Source organism: Sinocyclocheilus anshuiensis, unplaced genomic scaffold (genome assembly GCF_001515605.1).
Source record: "Sinocyclocheilus anshuiensis isolate Anshui unplaced genomic scaffold, SAMN03320099.WGS_v1.1 scaffold1857, whole genome shotgun sequence".
In the NCBI taxonomy this organism is placed as follows: domain Eukaryota; kingdom Metazoa; phylum Chordata; class Actinopteri; order Cypriniformes; family Cyprinidae; genus Sinocyclocheilus; species Sinocyclocheilus anshuiensis.
The window spans coordinates 281447-288086 of record NW_015540280.1 but is presented as its reverse complement, the minus strand read 5'-3'; positions in this window follow the sequence as shown (position 1 = coordinate 288086).

Genomic DNA, 6640 nt, shown 5'->3' with positions numbered 1-6640 from the left:
GCATCTCTTCCTAACAAATTGATAGGAGTCTGATTTGATACCAGAATGGGCATTGTTATACTTTGATTTCTTGTTTGTAGACACAGTGGAGCTGTCATTGGAATTAACTGCATTTTTCCCGAGAATACTATTGTCTTTGCGAATTTTCCAGACAAGGGGAGATGTGAGGCATATTTCAAATTTAAACAGGTATAGACAGCACCTGTGTCTAACATCATGGGTGTGGTTTTTCCCTCTATGTTAATTTGCATAATAGGCTCTTGATTAGCTTTCGTTGTTAAAATTGGAAGCTGACTCTCCCCAATAGGATTCTCTGGGCACCCCTAATAGCCTGGATTGGGAACTCCCCAAGGGTTAACTGGGCCCTGTTAAGTACCTCGGTTAGGCTGTTGCCAGCTCTCTCCCCTTGCAGCCCAAGGGTATTGTTGCCATGGATACGTGGGACAGTCAATTTTATTATGTCCTTTCTTCCTGGCTTGTTTTATACTTTTTAATATGTCCTCCCCTTCTTTTTTGAACATGGTTATCACTTCTTTCTCTTTTTCCCCTTTTGCTTCTCTTTTTTCTTGTTTTTTACTGATACTTTTAGTTTTATGTTTTTTTATCAGAGTTTCAATTTCTTCACATAATGTTACCTCAAATGTCCCCCCTTGTGGCCATTCTGTTGCCAAAATTTTGGTTCTCTTCTGCCATTTGTTTGATATTTTGTTTATTAACTCTTTACACAGTGGATATTTTAATCCTAATATTTCCACTGGAGTGGCTGCCATATTTTTTCATATATTATTACAATTCAACTTTAATTGAACTATTTTAACCCATTTCTCCTAATTTTATTCTTTATTCTGTGACATGCATGTTTGAATTTAATTTTGTATTCTGTCTGCTGCATTTACTGTTTATATGAATTGATCTTCTCAACTTTATTTTACAATCACCCAATATGCAAAAATTTCTAATTATAATTCTTTATTTATTGTTCTTTATTATTTTTCTCTGCACTTATATTATATATATACTTATTTAATTTGCTTCTTTGATCTCACTTCTACTGCACTGATCTCTGAAAAATCTTCTTTTTCTCTTCCCCACAGACACTAGGCATGCAAAAGTCTATGCAAGATCTTGATTCAGTCTTTATTGATATTGTTTTCTTAATCACACATATATTATTACAATTCAACTTTAATTTAACTATTTTAATCAATTTATCCTCATTTTATTCTTTATTCTGTGACATGCATCTTTGAATTTAATTTTTTATTCTGTCTGATGCATTTACTGTTTATATGAATTGATCTTCTCAACTTTATTTTACAATCACCCAATATGCAAAAATTTCTAATTATAATTCTTTATTTATTGTTGCTCTTTATTATTTCTTCTGCACTTATATTATTTTTAATATATATACTCATTTAATTTGCTTCCTTGATCTCACTTCTACTGCACTGATCTCTGAAAATTTTTCTCCTTCTCTTCCACACAGACACCAAACATGCAAAAGCCTATAAAAGATCTTGATTAAATTCTTATTGATATTATTTTCCTAAACACATTCACACTTCTCGTCCCTTTATTCACACACAGGGCTCATGTTTTCATACTTTGACCCTTTATCTAGAGGGTTCTTCACTCATTATTTTGTCCCTTTATATTTATTCAGGGCTCATGATTTATTCATCCCTCTCGGGTGCGGCACGAGCTGCGTCCACACTCTGCCAGGAAGGGGTGCGCAGCTTGTACCCAACCAATACGGAATTTATTTATTTCCTCCTACTTCCAGTTTCAATTTAGGTTACCTATCAAGGCCTTCCTAATAGTAGACCAAATCTGTGCATGCAGTTATTTCTTCTGAAATAAAAACCCCTTTTATATTATTTTATTTTAGTTATTTATTTATTTTTTTAATTCTGGAAGAGCAGATTTTAAGTGTGCTTACCACTAAGAGCAGACCAGCAAACAACACAAACAAATTATATAAGCAAAATTGCTTACCTATTCGGTGGCCACCGTGTTTGTGTTGCCTGTCTCAGTCAGCCCAAAGTGGTTGTCCACTCTTCTGCTCTTTTCCAGTCCCTGTTCGGGCGCCAATCTGTCGTGTCTTTTTCCGCTGCTCTGAGAAATCACACTATTGATGAGGAAAGTGATGAGTTACCAGCGTAAGCCTGTGTGCCTGGGCTCATACACTCTCCAAAGGCTGTCTAATTCTAAACTTTAAAATACATTTATTTTTAGTTATTTTAACTACAAATTTCAATCAAACTGAAAAAAAAAAAATGAAAATGAAATTTTACATTTACACACCTAAGGATTATATCAACCAAAAAAGTAAGGTCCTTCTCATAAATGAGTAAGCGGCATTTAAAACAATAAACAATATACATAATACGCATAATACGCACGGTTGCTCAGTATTTAATTACAGCTTTAATTAAATTATTTATTATTTTAATTTCCTTAAACCAGGATACACAAGAAACACATTCAACTCGGACACGCAGACGGTTGTCGTGGTAATAAACACCGTAAACAGCAATCGTTCGCTTAATGCGCATCTCGTATATGAAAAGCATTTTAGGGGGCCCTTGGCTTTTGGGGGCTCAAGGCGGTCGCCTACCTTTGCCTAATGGGTAAGTCCGCCCCTGCTCTTAACCCCACCCCGGACCTCACTAATTTTCAAACCCTGGCTATACGGCCATGTTGATATTTGTTATAGTTAAGTAATGGGCCTATCACACAATATTCTGAATATTAGCGTGCGAGCGTGATCGCAAATTAGATATTACTTTTATACAACAGTTCAAAAAACGAGTTTACATCTCACAATTCTGACTTTTTTCTCAGAACTGTGAGATATAAACTCACAATTGCAAGTTATAAAGTCAGTATTGTGAGATATAAACTCAATTCTGAGAAATAAAGTCATAACTGTGAGTTTGTATTACTCTATTCTGAGAAAAAAAAATCTGAATTGCGAGATGTAAACTTGCAATTGTGAGAAAAGGTCAGAATTCTGAGATAAAAACTCACAATTACCTTTTTTTTTTTTTTTTTAATTGTTTTATTCAGCAGAAACGGGTTTCCATATAAATCAGCCAAAGTACCAGCACAAAAATGTTAAAAAGTTGTTTGTTAGGCTATAAGATACTACTGTAACACCTACACCCCACAGTTTTGTTAGAGGCAAAAGTCTCAAAACAATATGCAACCAAAAAAAAAAGTATAGTAAGAAGATGCCTGTTTTGTGACGTGTATTGTCCTTAAAATACGTTTAATTTGCATTGAGGTTACATTGTGCTGTTGGGACTTGGAAGTAATTTTTCTCTGGCATGTCATTACATTTCCTTAGCTTTTGCCAATCCTTTTCAGTTTTTCTATGCTAAGAGTAGTCTCAGAAATACCCACATTTATTAATTTTTATTCCTTTAATAAAGCACTCACAACAAACTGAAAACTAGCTGTTTCAGGGTTTATGTTCTATACTGGGTAGAATTGGATGTTCACTCTTGAGATCACGCAAATAGTCTTGCTGGGTATTTCTACAGCTTCTGTCCCGTCTGTCCTAGCCTTTTGAAACGCTACAATTTTCCTTAAAATGTTACATTTTCCTTGATAATATTTCAGCAATAAAGAGGGCGTTCTGTATTCTCGCTTGGCTATTTAGAATCAGAGCAAGAGATGTCAGATTTATGAATATACGACTGTTTTGAATCTCATCTTCTTGAATGCTCTGAATCAACAAAGCATTCTACTTCTACTCAAATCATATTGAAATTGGTGACTTGTAACTTGTAATGGAGTCATTTTTGCCATAATCTATCTGTACTTTTACACAAGTATGCTTTTCGTGTACTCTTTACACCTCTGGTTTAGTCTTATGAGTAACTTGTCCAACACTGACAGTCTTATATTCTTATTTTCTGTTCATTAGAGAATAAACAGTTAAAGCTAATCTTTTTAAAGGCCACACCCGACTGCTGTTTGCACCCTAATAGTCTGGTAAAACCGGAGAAATGCAGTTTGGGTCCCACAGGAGAGGACTGTGGATTAGAGCATGAGTATTGGTATGGTTTAAGTCAAGTGCTAACAAATACTGTCTTCAGAGTCTGTTGTAAAAGACATGTAGGGTGAGGACAGGGCGACAGTGTTGGTTACACCCACACAAATGTTATACATGACTTCATATGGACAAAAGTCAGCAGTGCTAGGTCAGATGAACAGCATATCCTTATATTGTAATCATTATAATCACAAACTGTAATCATCGCCTAATGTTACAAGTCCCAAGGCATGGGACGTGAGGACAGATCAAATGACCTTAATAAATGCAAGAAATGGAGACATGTTAACAGGTTAGTTTAGCGTCACTCGTTAGCATCTTTGTTAATATCAGTATCTCCTATTAATATGGAAAATATATTAAATTTTCTTTGGCATAAAAGTATTTCTTTAAATAAAAATTAAATTTGGTTCACTGTTAAATCAAGGTGACAGTTTTACAAAATCATGTTTGTGTTTGCAGCGGTGCATGTGAAGTAAATGATGAAAAAAATCATCTGTCTCTGTTGTCTTTCTTCTGTTACATGACCATGTTCAAAGGTCTTAGCTTAGATCAGGGGTCACCAGACTCGGCCCTGGAGGATTTTAGCTGCCTCTAAAGCTGGCCGCACACTAGACGATTTTCAAATCCTAAACGATTTTAAAACCATGGGAGACCACAGACATGAAGACAGTTTCAACCGATTGTTAAACTTATAATCCTCTGAGCGCGCACACTAGACGATCCCAGCAGACCGCGAGACCACACACTTGATGATTGTAGGAACGATTTCACATTGACACTAGATCTCAGGGAGACTCGCAAGATCAAACGTGACTAGAGAAGATGTACTACAAATGTAGAACAATCGACGTTGTCAGCTGGCTCTCCCGGCGCGCATTCTGTTGTACAGTGAAAAACAAAGTATAACAAAGAATATGGGTGATGTTCTCTGCTTTCTTGGCATGTTTGCGGCTGCCAAGTTTCAGCTTGCTTGCTCTCATTGGGTATCGCGGGTATCACGTCAGAGGCAGCCCGATCAAGAGTCGGAAATATCAAACATGTTCTCGATCGGGAGCAGTTAAATAATCGTAATGACACCACACAATAGAGGATTTTTTAGACAAAAAATAGTTTGCGACAAGCCTCAAATCGGGCCACGCCCCCAGATCTTTCAGAAATGCAAATCGGGCTTAAAATCTGCCTTAAAATCCTCTAGTGTGCAGCCAGTGTAACCCTATAATTAAACACACCTGAACCAGCTAATCAAGCTCTTAGTTTTCTTGAAACTTCCCTGCAGGTGTGTTGAGGCAAGTTGGAGTTAAACTCTGCAGGACACCGGCCCTTCAGGATCAAGTGTGGTCACCCCTGGCTTAGATCATCACAAGACTTTAAGACAAACGTTACCTTTACTTTAATAATAACTAATATTAAATAAAAATTAGAACAAGCCTGTTTTTCTCTTTTAGTCTGAAACTCTGAAGACTGTAGTAACCAAAACCTGTAGTAATGTCTCGGTTACGTATGTAACCCTCGTTCCCTGAAGGAGGGAACGGAGACGTCACGTCGAATGACCGACGAATTGGGATCTCGCTTAGAGGGACCATTCTACTTCGAGTGTAAACAAATCGAGCCAATGCACATTGGCATGCGATAATTGCATCCAGCTGCCGCTGATCACAGCATGAACATAAAAAGGCAGCCGGTGCAACACATACCAGGAGCGAGTTCAAGCTCAAACCGGTGCGCAACGTTTTGCTACGGTTTCTGGGTTGAACGACATGTTTCCTGGAAACGGTGTGCAACAGGGTTTGAGATGCGTTTTCTCTTGTTTGGTGGGTGTGTCAAACATGTCAGCCCAATCAGCAGCAACATGGACTGTATATAAAGAGACAGCTCGCACAATGTAATTAACATCCAAATAAATTCACAAGAGCAAGTATATTGTTTGCACATGTTTATTTACATTAAAGGCAAAATAACTGAAATAATAAGGGCACAAGTATAGATCTGGAACTTCTTTTTTTAAGTCTGTCTAAATACAGTATCATTTAGTAATTGCAATGTCTTCTGGTCCATATGCTTTCCTTAGGAAGGTGTGCTAAATTCTGATTAATGTAACATTAAAATACTATACATATTTATATATTTTGCTATTGTATTGTGGAGTGACATTTTCAAAACCCTTTCTATATTCCTCTGATCTTATATAATGGTAAATACTACAATAACATAGCACAACAACAGTGATCAGCAATAATGATAAGCCTAATACTCACAATAAAAATAATATAGATCATAACACCGTCTCGGAGGTAAGAAGTGGATTATCCTTCACCTGAAATGTTTGTCTTTTCATCCTGAAATGCGAGGCAAATGTTGGATCACAATAATTAGGAACCACAGTTTCCACAAATCCCTTCATTTGATTGGGATGTTCTCTTTTATTCTGGAGGGCAAGGGCAGTGACTGTACCATCGAGCGTATTTTGCAGTATTAAACACGTATTTATAACGATTTCATCAGGCTCCGAAAATTCTTCAAAAAGAACACAAAGAATGGCCTTCTCAGCTGCCATAGTTGCAACTCTTGCGTCAT